This window comes from Monodon monoceros, unplaced genomic scaffold (assembly GCF_005190385.1).
Source record: "Monodon monoceros isolate NGI ecotype Baffin Bay Population unplaced genomic scaffold, NGI_Narwhal_1 Super_Scaffold_21, whole genome shotgun sequence".
In the NCBI taxonomy this organism is placed as follows: domain Eukaryota; kingdom Metazoa; phylum Chordata; class Mammalia; order Artiodactyla; family Monodontidae; genus Monodon; species Monodon monoceros.
This window is the reverse complement of record NW_021703778.1, coordinates 15,201,383-15,209,137: the sequence shown is the minus strand read 5'-3', so window position 1 is coordinate 15,209,137 and position 7,755 is coordinate 15,201,383. Positions and strand designations below refer to the sequence as shown.

At 40.4% G+C, this 7,755-nt stretch overlaps 1 pseudogene; it reads right to left on the bottom strand.

The window, feature by feature from the left end:
- Positions 1-556, bottom strand: part of LOC114903785 — a 3,155-nt pseudogene extending 2,599 nt beyond the window's left edge.
- Between the last annotated feature and the right edge of the window lie 7,199 nt (positions 557-7,755).

Genomic DNA, 7,755 nt, shown 5'->3' with positions numbered 1-7,755 from the left:
CAAGCGGCGTCAGAGGCTGCAAGCGGCGTCAGAGGCTGCAAGCGGCGAAGAGCGCCAGGGTGAGGCGTGAGCCCCTGGCCTCGAGGCGGAGGTGGAGCCGGAAGTAGCCCGCGCCCCGCGTCCGCCCTGCCAGCCAAGATGGCGGCCAGCGGCATAAAGAGCTGGAAGTGTTCCTGGTCGCAGCAGAGCTTCTTTGTGCGAGGCCCTGGGGCCTTCAAACTGTCTGTGAGGGGCTGGGCCACTTCTCCGCCACAAACACCGTGTGGCAGAGCTCCAGTAGCTGGTGGTGGACGAGGAGAACCACCTTTCTGAACAGCTCTCGTGCACTGGGCCCAGTGGGCCGGTGCAGCCTGCGGAAACCGCAAGCTCTCTCCCTTCTCTCCGTCCCGGCAGAGCCGTAGAAGGGCCCGTCTCTTGGCGCGTCCAAGGCCTGGATGCCGGTTGAGAGGAGCAGGCCACCCCTTGAAGTCATCTGCGCGTACTGGGGCGGCCTGAGGCTCTTGGCCTTCAGTACCATGGAAAAGGCAGGGCTGCCGGAGCAGTCGCTCTTCCTCATGGACGCAGGGACCCTCGTGTCTTCAAAGCCTGACGCCCATGGTCCTAGGAGCCTGAGCCGTGGCCGGTTGCCCACGCACGTCCCTGTTCTCCTCCAGGTCCCCTCTGGCTGCGACGAGTCCGTAGCACCGCACCGGCTCCTCCACCTGCGTCCAGACATCAGTTAAGTATCCAAAGCGGTAAGTTATTGCGATACATTGAGCTAATGCAGCAGCCTTCATAGTTGAAGCTGTGAGGCATTGGGTTGGTGCTCTTTGCTTAAAGGGTGATGGCCCTAGGGTTGAGGTGTTTCCCGTGGGGAAAGATGGCCGATGTTGTTAACGTGGCAGATTAGTGAATATTTAAAAACATGATAAGAACAAATTTTAAAAATGCATATGCTAAATATTTTATGGAAGAAGTCCGCAATTGAAGTTTCGTGTCTAATTTACACAGATTTAACCCGCAACTTGTGCTACGTGTTACAACTCTTACATAGCTCCATTCTAATAATCCTACAGAGATTGGAGAACAATTTCTTTTAAATTTACAGTTATGTTGTTATTGTTGCTGTTATTAGGTATTATTGATTGATTGACTGCTTGATTGATTGTTAAGGGTCTATACTTATGTGCTTCAAAGGCCAAAAAGCATTTGAAAGATAAACAGTGAGAAGCCCTCTCCCGTCTCTGTCCCCCATTTGCCAGGTCTGCACCCCTCTCTCCCATGTCCCCAGACCCCCCACTCCACCCCCTCCTTCCACACACACACACACACACAAGTAGGCACCATTATTAATGCTGACCTTAAACACCTTGGTTAAATAATTAGAATTTAAACATTTAGTCACTTGTAGGAGAAAACTAGTGGACATTTTTGTCAATTGAGAGAATATAATTATAGAAGAAAAGTCCTTGAGAAGCGAGGAAGGAAAGGGATGTAGGGAACAAGCAGAAGGACCATGCCTCCATTAGAATCTATTTCCTTTAACAAATTCTTCCGTGAGAAGGAGCTGTTGCAGTTAGCCTTGTGTGTGCCTGCAGCTGTAGTTTTTGTTTTTTCAAGGAAAATCCAAAAACACTGAAAATTGATGGGATTGGGTTATGCCTTGCGAAATTCATGATACAAAATTTTCTCACAGGATGTAATGTCAGAATTCTCTCACCACCTTTTTCTTTTGTAGATGAGGGAAAAGGAGCTCATAGATATCTATGAGACTTTTGTTCGTTTCCTTCTAATCAGTGGATATTTTGAAACAGTTGTCTGATAAGTTTGGTCACTTCTATAAACTAGGAATAATCAACATAATTTAAATATTCTGTATTGGCAAGTATAAAAATGTATTTGTGTAGTGTAGTTAACTGTTATGTATCAAGATAGATTCAATATTAATAAGTCAAGGTAAAAAATATTTTTAGGTTTCTTTGGGATAAAGTACATATAAATTGCAACATTCTTCAGTTATCAGAAAGACCTATTTAAATTTTTTTATTGACTGAGCTATTCTTCGTTTCAAAACCAGTGGGTTTTTTGTTTTTGTTGTTGAAGTATAGTTGATTTACAATGTTGTGTTAGTTTCTGGTGTACAGTGAAGTGATTCAGATATATATAGATATGTATCTGAATATATATATGTATTCTTTTTCATCTTCTTTTCCATTATGGTTTATTACAGGATATTGAATATAGTTCCTTGTGGTATACAGTAGGACACTGTTGTTTATCTATTTTATATATAGTAGTTTGTATTTGCTAATCTCATACTCCTAATTTATCCCTCCGCCACCCCCTTTTCCCTTTGGTAACCATAAATTTGTTTTCTGAGTCTGTTTCTGTTTCAAGAATAAGTTCATTTTTGAGAATAAGTTCATTTGTGTCATATTTTAGATTCCACATGTAAGTGATATCATATGGTATTTGTCTTTCTCTTTCTGACTTACTTCACTTAGTATGATAATCTCTAGATCCACCCATGTTGCTGCAAATGGCATTATTTCATTCTTTTTTATGGCCGAGTAGTATTCCATTGTGTATATATACCAAATCTTCTTTATGCATTCATCTGCTGATGGACATTTAGGTTGCTTCCATGTCTTGCCTATTGTAAATAGTGCTGCTATGAACACTGGGGTGAATGTATCTTTTCAAATTAGTTTTTTTTATCTTTTGCGGATATATGCCCAGGAGTGGGATTGCAGGATCATATGGTAGCTCTAATTTTAGTTTTTTAAGGAACCTCTCTACTGTTTTCCATAGTGGCTGCACCAAGTTACATTCCCACCAACAGTGTAGGAGGATCCCCTTTTCTCCACACCCTCTCCAGCATTTCAAACCAGTGTTTCTTTTTTTAATTGTTATTTATTTATTGAGATGTATAATGACATGAACCAGATGGATACACAGAAATAATTAACTTTCATCAAATTTTGGCACATGTGAATGAGGAGATATGCCTTGAAATTTGAGAAGGCAGAAACTTTATGAAATATCACTTCAAAGTTTGCGTCATAAAAGAGGAAATAGATTCAAAAAATAAACATATTCTTACAGAGCCATTATGTCCCACAAGTGAAAATTATATATGTGTTGGAACATAAATATCCAAGGTCTATTACGTATAAGGTCATTTCTCTCTTTTAGAGACCTCCCCTAGAGGAAATGCAAGAGGTCAGATTCAGAGCACCATGTTTTGTTATGTACACCTTATTTTATTTTGTTGAAGTATAGTTGGTATAGTTGATATACAGTGTTCATTGCTGCTGTGCAGCAAAGTGACTTAGTTGTACATACATACATTTTTCTTCATATTCTTTTCCATTATGGTTTATCACAGGATGTTGAATATAGTTCCCTGTGGTATAAAGTAGGACCTTGTTGTTTAATGCATTTTATATATACTAGTTTGCATCTGCTAATCCCAAATTTCCAATCCATCCCTCTCCCACCCCTTCCCCCTTGGCAACCACTAGTCTATTCTCTATGTCCCTGACTCTGTTTCTGTTTCATAGATAGGTTCATTTGTGTCGTATTTTAGATTCCACATATAAGTGATATCATATGGTATTTGTCTTTCTCTTTCTGACTGACTTCACATAGTATGATAATCTCTAGATCCATCCATGTTGCTGCAAATGGCATTATTTCATTCTTTTTTATGGCTGAGTAGTATTTCATTGTATATGTGTATATACCACGTCTTCTTTATCCATTCATATGTTGATGGACATTTAGGTTGTTTCCCTGTCTTGGCTATTGTGAATAGTACTGCTGTGAACATAGGGGTGCGTGTATCTTTTTGAACTGCAGTTTTGTCTGTATATATGCCCAGGAGTGGGATTGCTGGATCATATGGTAATTCTATTTTTAGTTTTCTCAGGAATGTCCATACTGTTTTCCACAGTAGCTGCACCAGCTACATTCCTACTAGCAGTGCAGGAATGTTCCCTTTTCTCCACACCCACTTCAGCATTTCAAATCAGTGTTTCTTATTCCAGCCAGAACGCATTTATTGTTCGTATCTGACCCAGCTCCTACTGTGGAGCCTAGCACGTAGTAGGTGCCAAATGAACATTTGTTGATTGGCAGACTAATAATATTTTACAAAATTATTATTAGTTATTTTTCATTTGATATTGAGTATTGTCCAGTACTTTAAGATGGTTTATTAATATATAAAGCTAGCATTTTTTTACTGTATGAAAAAATGCAAATTGGAAAATGTTATGAAAGCTGATTTTTCAGTTTTATATTCTATTAAATACATACTACAATTAGAAAATTACAAAAATAAACAATAACATTGCTAGAATGATTTTATCCCACAGAGCACTGCATGTTTCTTAGTTTGAGATTTTTCATACAAAAGAAAAGTGGAGAATGGATGAATCATAGTAAAACTGCAATACATTTCCCCAAACCTACCTTGTGCTAACTCTCAATAAAACTTCCTTTTCATGTTATCGCATCCAGTCTTTACCACCCACAAATGCTCTGCCAAGTTACTGATAGAACTCCCTATCCTGTCTTCGTGGCCGTCCAGTGCCTACTCTGTCTTCAGTATCCAGGTGAGGTCCTCCCTCCTCCTGGAAGCCTTCCCTGCAACACTCAGCCTGCAGTGAACTCTTTCCTCTGAACTCGTATAGGAGCAGTAACACTCGTCACACACTTAACATTCTTTGTATTTTTACATTATTGGCTAAATTTCCTGTGTATATGTTTGACCATTCTAGTTAGGCTGATTTTAAGGGTAGATACAACCACAGAGGTGTGACAATTCGGTCCTGTTGTAAGAAACTGAAGCCCACCAGGAGGCATTAAGCAAATGGCCCAAGTTCATAGCTTTACTGCATACCTAGACAGTACAGGTTTTGCATACCTTTGTGTCCACATCAATGCTAAGCATGGTGCCTGGTGTATAATACATTTTGAGTTTTTTGTTGTTGTTTTGTTGTAAACTTGATGTAGAACATCCATCCCACTACAGATTTTAAGAATATTTGCTCAGTGATTTGGTAGATGTTTGTGTGAATGTGCTTTCATATGGTGAACAAATACTTGTTTTTTTCAAGGCTGTTTGACAACAGTCTATTCACATATTTGACAGTCTCACCACAACAGACTCCTCTGGCTAAACAAGTTCTGTGTTGATACAGACAGAAAAGGGGTGGGGTGGGGGGGGAAGCTTAGAAAATTGAGTTAATTTACAATTTGTAAAGAAAGATAAAGGTGTATTATTTTTACCCCATGCCTACCCTCTCAACCCCACTCAGGAAAAAGCTGGATATATGTGTGTGTGTGTGTATGTATATGTGTGTATATATATATATATATGTATGTGTACATACACATATATATATATATATATTCAAAACTGTGACATGGATCAGTGCCTACAAAAGAACCTGGAAGTATATGGGAAGCAGGGAGGAGGAGGAGGGGGTCCTGGCAAAGAAGAGTTCATTGTTGTACAATGAGGTCATTTATTTGAATCTGTATCCAAAAAGGTGTTTCCTTTTAAATATTCACGAGATGTTCTGTCATTATGAGCCCAAAGGGGAGACCTTTATCAGATGCTGGGTGAGAACCAGGACTTCCGCCCCTCACCTTCCATTGGTTGTGAGTCCTTTCGGTAACATATAACCAAGGAGAGTATTGTGTCCTAAGCGCTTGAAAACAAATCACCCCAATTCCCTGTTTTCATTACCTTTAGTCAAAGTCAAACTTCATTAAGTCTGCACACCTTGCAGTTTCCCTCTTGAGGCGGTATTTTTCCCTACCATGAGTCCTTACCCTGAAATCTTTGGCAGAAGTTGCATAGTAGAGTCAGAAACTCAAGCAGTTAGTGAGGTTGGCCTTACGTCCCTTAGCTACCCATGAAAAGCTTGAGGCATCTGCCATCACCTAGGGGTAGGGGGTGGGGAGTTGCTCACAGAGGGGATGGCGTAATTTGACAAAATATTGTTAAAACTCCTTAAAGTTGTTAGTGGGAAGCAAGACTGACTATGTGGCCAGGTTGTCCTCCACTGGCCTCACCTGGGTCCTCTGTCCCATTGCTCACTCATCGTCATACATCTCTCACACCACCTGGCCTCAAGGTGTTACCTCTCAGCCTCACAGTGTTTTTCTCTCCTTTTATGTGGATAGTGGTTAGAGACGTCTCACTGAGGTTTCCTATATCTTTTCCCACTGTGCACAAGAAAGAGTTGGGATGGCCTTACTGCTAGTAGAATATCTCCTTTAAAGACCAGGAAATCATGGGGAAGACCTTTCTGGATACTGATTCTTTCTTCCGCACTCAGCCCCCACAGCAGCCCTGGTTTCCAGGATGTGTTTTGATTTCTTGAATCTATTTATGACCGACTGTCTTTCCTTCTTAGAACAAAGTTCATAAGTCCTTGAGCTGTTCCTGCTCTTTGGGTTACACAGTAATAGTAATGAAAATAATGATGGTAGTTAACACTTATTGAGGACTTTCTACGTGCTAGATAACATGTATTAACTCATTAACCCCTGTATTAGCGTTCTCCAGGTATATATCTCCTATTGGTTTTGTTTCATATTATGAGGAATTTGATCATGCAATTATGATCGCTAAGAAGTCCCCATGATGTGCTGTCTGCAAGCTAGAGACCCAGACCCAGTGTGAAGACCTGAGAAATAGGGGCACTGATGGTATAAATCCCAGTTCAAGGCCAGAAGAAGAAATGTGATGTCCCAGCTAGAGTAGCGAGGCAGTGGAAGATGAATTCCCCCATCCTTCTCCTTTTGTTCTATTCAGGCCCTCAGTGGGTTGGATGATGCCCACCCCTGTTGGGGAGGACCATCTACTTTATTGAGTCTGCCAATCCAAATGCTAATCTCATCCCGAGATATCCTCACAGCATACCCAGAAATAATGTTTAATCTTGGCACCCTGTGGCAAATCAAGTTGACACACAAACCATCACAATCCCTATAGATCTCTGAGGTAGATAACATTATTTCCTCTTCACAGTTACTGGTTTTGCAGGCCAGAGTGGTTGAACAACTGGCCCAAAGTCATAGCTTATAAATGGTGGAGGCAGAATTCATACTCAGTCTGGCTCTAGAACTTGTGTTCTGAACTGTGAGGCTTAGTTGCCTCTCGAGATGTGTGTTCCATTATAATACTGACAATGATAAATGGCAATATAGATACCCATCAATAGGACATGTGCTTTGAGCTGTTTTTCAGTGAGTTTAATGGTTGCACTGAGCTAAATCCTTTACAATCCTGGTTCCTCTGAATAGGAGCATACTCATGGAGGTGGCTACCTGGAGCTGGAAGAGTGGTCTGTAGCTATGGAGCATTTGGGATTTTGTTGTTGTTGTTATTGCTGTTAAATCTCAGGCGATTATTTATTAATAGCCTCTTTAGGATGTTTGAATGTTTATAGAGTATTGTTGCAGTCTGAGTCTGCTTCAAAGTATAATTGAAGGTTCAGATGATTTCCTTCCTTCTCAACCTTGTCATAATGAAGAGTATCCACTCTTTACCTGCAAATAGAAAACCTGAAATTTAATTGTTATTTATTACGGGAAAGGAGAACATAAAAGTGCAAATTTGTTTTTTTTCCTTTTCCCTTTGAAATCCATCTCCTTTCTTTACTGTGGAGACAAAAGATTAGAGAACTCTTTTTTTCATGTGCAATACTTCCTGTCCTTAATATTTCATAAATTTGAAATGTCCTGAATTTTTATGGC